Genomic DNA, 6,497 nt, shown 5'->3' with positions numbered 1-6,497 from the left:
CGTGCTTTTGTGGCATTTCCTTGACAGCACAGCGGCGTTTTTCCGTCTCGCGTTGCCGTTGTTCTGGCCTCGTTTCGCGGCGTAACCTCAATAAGGATGCTAACTCCCGGGCGGCACATCCCCGTGTCGCTCCGTGCTCGCGTTGCCCTCGCACGCTGGCAGCACTTCCAGTTCGTTGTGGCTGTAAAACATCACCGTGAGAGGTTCGTGGTGGGGCCAGGTCCTGCTCCAGCAAAGGCTTTGGGAAGCACTGAGGGCACAAACCCATTGAACAGCCCATGTCCAGCCAGGTTCACATCCCAGTTCTGCAAACACCACCACTCATTCTGCCCCTCCAACCCCAGCAGGAGCCAGGCCCACGTAGATCAGACACTGCCCGAGAAACACCTGAGGCTCTCACTCCTCCTGAGCAACCAAGCAGCTGTGGAAGTTTAATGGGTCCATCAGCTTTGTTCAGGACAGAGCTCTCTTAAAAAAATCCCTATGTATTTCAGGAGCAAACAAGAGGAATGTAGGGGGACAGGGAATGAAGTCTTTTGATTTTAACCGGAGTTCTATGGAGAAGATTCAGCGTCAAAGCCTTGGAACTGCAAAGAACCCAGTTGCAGGCTGGGAGGGCACAGGGAGAGGACTCACCCTTTTTAATTATTATTGTTAATATTTCCCCTATCAAAAATAGGCTTAGGGTCAGAATTAGTTTCAAGTCTTTTTTTTTTTTTTTTTTTAAAGAGGAAAAACCCCACGGTTGTTGTAGCTTGTAGCTCTCCTTCCCCTAGGAGAAAAAAATAAAGGAAAGAAAGGAGAATTCTCATTATCAAATACTATGGAAGCTATTTTATTTAAACAACAAAGTGATTATTTCTGTTAGGAACACTCCTCAGCAGTTCTCGTTACTGCCTGGGGGTGGCTTAGTGCCGTGGGAGGCTTCAGTGGGTGTCCTGCGATAGTTCAGAAAGTTTCCTCGAAGACTACAGGAATACTGAAACATTTAATCAAGGCATAACTGAGCAGCAGTCTGTGGGGGATTTTTTCCTTAATTTCGTTGGTAGCATATTCTGGAAGAAACGAAAACTCTGTCTCCGTTGACTGCCGTGGAGAAATGGAAGCCTAATTCACTCACCCTCCTATGAATCACGTTTTCTTGTATTCCCGAGGTTTTTAGCAGCACTTGGGCTTTCTTCAGAAACTATCAGCCTCAGACAAACAGGAGATGCTCTGAAGACTCTCCCCGTGGCAGGTTGGGATGTTTTTTCCTGCTGCTCTCTAGCTCCACAGGCCTGGCCTTGCAGCACCTACAAGAGATCCCTTGTGCTGCCTTTCCCCTCGCCTTTCCACCTCCCCAGCTGTGTTCAGGCTGCTCAGTGCTCAGCCACCCCCAGCTGAAAATCCCTGCAGAACAGAGGCAGTAACCTGACTTTACAGCCAGCACTCGGTGTCTCTCCTAGCCATCACCAAGGCTTCCGGTTGGCTATTAGCATTTTGTACTTCAATACAGCAGTGTCTCTCTGGCTTTTGCAGCTGCTCTCGCTACGCACAGTCCCAGTTAGCTTAGAAGAGCATCTCCTCACCGGTTAGAACCATAGCATCGCTAAGGTTGGAAAACAGCACTGAGGTCACCAAGTCCAACCACCAACCCACCCCCGCCATCCCCACTGACTGTGTCTCTCGGTGCCACATCTCCACGGCTCTTGAACATCTCCAGGGATGGTTCTTGAGCCTCCCAGTACAAACCTTGCTCTACAAACAATGTTTTAGAGATCCACATTTTTTCAGTACTGTGTAATAAAGCTCTGAAACGCATGTTCAAAGCAGCAGATGTGATAGATCTGCAATTAGCTGAGGAATAGCACGAAGCTATGCATCAAGGCTGGTTTTTGTGCTAAATCGCATTCATTATTTTCACACCTGGATGGCTGGTGCTTGGCGTGCATTAACCAGAAATGCTACAGAGATGCAATTAGAAATCATCGCAAATAGAAAATGCTGTGGGGAGAGCAGAAGTGTTTTATAGGCAGTGGACCTCACACCACGAGTGTGCTCACTGTGCTGGGAGCCTCCTCTTGTAGGGGTTCCTCATGGCTCAGGATTAAATGCTGCCCATGGGAGCTGAGAAGTGGCCATTGTAAGAGGGGGACACTAAACTCCAGGGATGGACTTAGTGATGCTCTCCTGTCCCTGCTGCCACCATAGCAGAGAGCCACGAAGGATTGGTGGTCACTGAAAGATGGCAGTGGGTATTCATCATTGCTTGGGACATCTTTAGCAGATGGTTGTAAGATTTAAGCCAGTGGGGAAACGGTGGGAAATGATCTCTTAGTCTAATAGACTGCTGGACATTAAGTATAAGCCAAATACATGTATATGTATAAAAGACAAGCAGCTGAAAATGCATTTCTCCTTCTACATGCAGGAGTACAAAGCCCATGGCCATGGGTTGCCCGGGCTGCAGCAGCCAAGGCCAGACGGTGGGGTCACCCAGTTTGAAGGGAGTTGAAGGCAACTGGTGATAGCACCAGCACTTTTTTTTTGTGTGAGCAGTTGGGTGTGGAAATGAGGTCTCACACAGGCGCGAGAAGGACCATATGGTGCTTAGCACACCAGATTTCTCAGCTCCAGCCAGGCCTCAGTCTCACACTCTACCTGTCACTCTTCCCAAGATCCACACTCTGGAGGGTCATTTCATCCTCTCGAGGTCTCCATCAAATTTGTTCACAACACGTTATCCGCAGGAAGGGAGAGCTTGATGCTGTCTCTTGGATCTTCGTTTTTTAAAGCTACCAGACACTTTGAGCAGGTTACAATATTTTTCCCCGTGGCTGTGTTTTGCACAGGGGAGCTTTTAACCTTTTCCTGGCACTGGGAGAGCAGGCACCCATCCCAATGAGAATTGCCAGTCATGTCATGGCTTTGTTTCATTTGTTTGATGGCTTCACTCTAAAATTTAATAACAGATAGGCAACAAAATATGGGCCTTGGGACAGCCAAGAATTGCCTCCCACGTGACCAGAGACCACACATGGGTGATCAGCAGGAGAAGCAGCAGAGACCACTCTGCCTCAGCCAGCTCGCTCTACTCCATCTTCCAGCATCTATGGGCCTCTCTCTTGCTCTGATTCCAAATTCCAAGCATCTACTCCTGCATATTAATAATCTTTAAAAATCCTCATTTCCAAAGGAACTTCATTTCTCAGTTGGCACAGGCTGCCCGGGGAGGTGGCAGAATCACCGTCCATGGAGGTGTTTCAGAACCGTGGAGATGTGGAACCAAGGGACACAGTGGGGATGGTTTGATGGTTGGACCACTCTTAGTGGTCTTTTCCAACCTTAATAATTCTATGATTCAAATTCCCTTGTCTCCACAGAATAGGGCCAGGTGGGGACAGCAATGCCCCTTGGCACACTGAAGGCAGTGAACTCAAAGGCCACCATATTAGGGAATATTCCAGCTTTAGAACCTTAAAAAAAGTTCATAAACAGAACTCCCTGTGTGATCATTTCAGAGCAGAACAGTTTAGAAAAAGACATCCTCAGTACATCGCCTGATGCGTAATTAAAATTTTTCAGGATTCCAATTAATTGAGCAACGCGACCATTGCTCACTGTTAAGCTGAAAGTACAGAATATTCTTGTTTGAAGTTAGTTTTGTTGAATCAACATTTTATCTCCCAATAACAGCCTGTAAGCAGGTAGAAGGGTCATTTACAGTGTGGAATGCGTGCAATTACAGAGCACCTCACAGAGGCTTGGGGGATTCAATCAAGCACCAGTGTTTAGTTGCGTAGCTGATATTGACCCAAAAGCATTGATGGCTACAGATCAAACTGTCTTAATGCAATCCCTAGATCTCACACAAGACTTACCATGGTTTCTCTCCTAATCTCTATAACAATCGTCTTTGATGTCTCCTTTTGGATTGCTGTTGTATATGTGAAATGAAATTGAAAATCATTACTGAAAGTCAAGTTTGCTGAGTCCAAAGGCTTGCTGTGCTGAAACCTTTACACAGTGCACAAAGAGCAATTCTGTCCAATTTAAAAAATTAATCAGTTGTTTTCCTTTTCTGTCTTAATCCTTCGCTGACACCAAGTCCTGTCATTTTTGATCCTAGCTTCCAGAGAGTATTGTCTGACTTTAATCAAAAGCATTCTGTAATTAGGTTCCAGCTAATTTAGCTTAGACTATTTAAAAGTAAAAAACAGCGCTGCTTCCTGGTAAAACCCAGCTCAGTGTCAGAGGAGTTGAGCAGGGATAGCTCCATTTTGTAATTATTTCGTGGGCAACCAAACCCTTCCCTTAAAAACACGGGACTGCAATTTATCCTGGGCATCTTCAGAGTGATCTGGTACACAGGAGCACCACCGCAGTCAGATTCTGTCTCTCTCCAAAAACCCGGGTCTGGAGCTCTAAAAGGGACACTGTCAGGGCTGGGATCCTTCAAACATGACCTACTTTCCCCTTGCATCCTTTACCAAAGACAAGTTTTAAATGCTACATTTTCTTAAAGGGAGAGGGAAAACATCAGTGCACTGACTTGAAGATACGGCTTCAGCAACAAGGGCTGCTCTGGTGTACTTGCAGGAAGGCATTGAGCCCTGCTTAGGAACCATGCTGTCAGCTGGCAGCATGAGGCTGGCTCGTATGAGGTGAGTCTGTGCTCCTGCCCCACACTACGCAAAGCAGCAACAGGAGCCCTGAGCCTCCCTTGCTTTGTTTCACATTAGAGCTCTTTCCAGAACAAGGGATTGGAGCACTAGGGCTAGCTGGTGGTGCCAAGAATTCACATTGCCAGCTCCAGGAGTGATGTTTTGGTGAGAAATACCACAAACAAACCTTGCCTCCAGGTACAACATCTGCATCCTTGGGAAGGGATGAAGTAGGCACACATACCTCCGTACCCCAAGAAAGGTTTCCCTTCTTCTTCCCTCAGCAGCTAAGCATCTATTTCCCTTCCTTATTCTGGGATGTAAAGCCCCACAGTGCACAGCAGATACTAAGGAAACCAAACTCACCGAAATCCCCCAACACACAGAAGCACAGCCCCGCAAGCTGGAAGGAATTTCTCAGCTGGCTGCATAACATAGCTAATAGAAAAGGCAGAGTGCAGGAAACTTCTCAAACACCCTCCAAGATGCACCCGTGTAACTCCACACGTGCCCACAGCCTGGAGACGGGGATTGATGCCCCATCACTTCTGGAGAGCAGCAAGAGCTCCTGCTCCTCAAAAATTGCTGCTCAGTTACAGGTGAAGTCAAGTTGAGAGGCAAAGCATCATCTGCCATGCAGCTCCAGCAGGGTCAGAGCAGCAAGCAAGATACTCCCAGCCAGCTTGGAATAGCCAGCAGGTTTCACTGGTGAAAGCCCTGTTGTGTTAGACAATAAGGGGCCGTGACCTACTTGGATGTTCTTGTCAGGGAAATCTCATTAGTACCTGGTGGGTGGGTAGAAGAGGAGAGCAAAGCGCTGATCCCTGTAGTTTGCAAACCCTCTCTCTTGCTGGAAATAACAACACCAGGGGACCCTGCAGGACAGAGCACTAACAAAAACATGGTGAAGGAATACTGCTAAGCACAGAGAAGAGCACACAAAATGAAATAAAAGACTAGTTTTAAAAAAAAGCTACCAAAAAGAATGCTTAAAAACCCTACATACAAATATATGCAAAAGACCAATTAGAAAGACTAAGCCCAGAGCAAAAACATTGAGGAGCTGCAATTAGAAAATTCAAGGGGCTTTGCTGGAGAGTGGGTTTATATTGAGTTAGCCCCTCCCAGAGGCATCATTAAGTCAATTAGGGCTGGGTGAGGAAGGATATGTATAGCCCCTAATGGTTGCCAGAGGATTTGTAGGGAGAGGCAGGTAATGCTCTGCTTGAAGCAGCAGCACAGGGCTAGGCACTAGGCTGGTCTCAAGCCTGTTTGTATCTGCTGAGCATCTCTCATATCAGTTGTATTTATAATTATATCTTTCTTTAGAGAATGCTGTATTCTTTTCCTGTTGAAGGCCATTTTTTTTTTCTTAAGTATAAGAGAATCTTGAGCTTTGAGACCTTCCAAAAAAAAAAAAAAAAAAAGCTTAACAAAAAACAGAAGGAAAATTTGCAGCATCTTTTTTTTGTCTTCCTCCTTAAATTTTGTCTCCTATTGTCTCTCTCCCTCTAAATTAGTTTTTTTTATTATTATCTTTATTGCTGTAGTTTTCAGAAGCACTTGAAGTCTTGCAAGAACATCTCTTCAGGTGCAGAAGGAGCTGGGGGCTATGGCAGCTCTTGCAGAATCTGTCAAGGGGATGGGAAGCAGAGACTTGAGCTTCTGAAATAACTTATCTGGGAGAAGTGATGAGCTCAGGCTGTCTGAGAGCATTTGGGAGGCCTGAGGAGAAAGGGGCAGATAGAGAAGAAAATAAAGAGGATTCCTTTCCCCCTAGGCTGTTGTCAGCGAAAGCAATGCGGTGACATTGCACTGCTTTTCTCAAAATCTGCCTTGGCAGAAGCAACTTCT

The sequence above is a fragment of the Numida meleagris genome, chromosome 11 (assembly GCF_002078875.1).
Source record: "Numida meleagris isolate 19003 breed g44 Domestic line chromosome 11, NumMel1.0, whole genome shotgun sequence".
Classification (NCBI taxonomy): Eukaryota; Metazoa; Chordata; class Aves; order Galliformes; family Numididae; genus Numida; species Numida meleagris.
The sequence above is the reverse complement of the archived record's forward strand: the minus strand, read 5'-3'. Positions refer to the sequence as shown.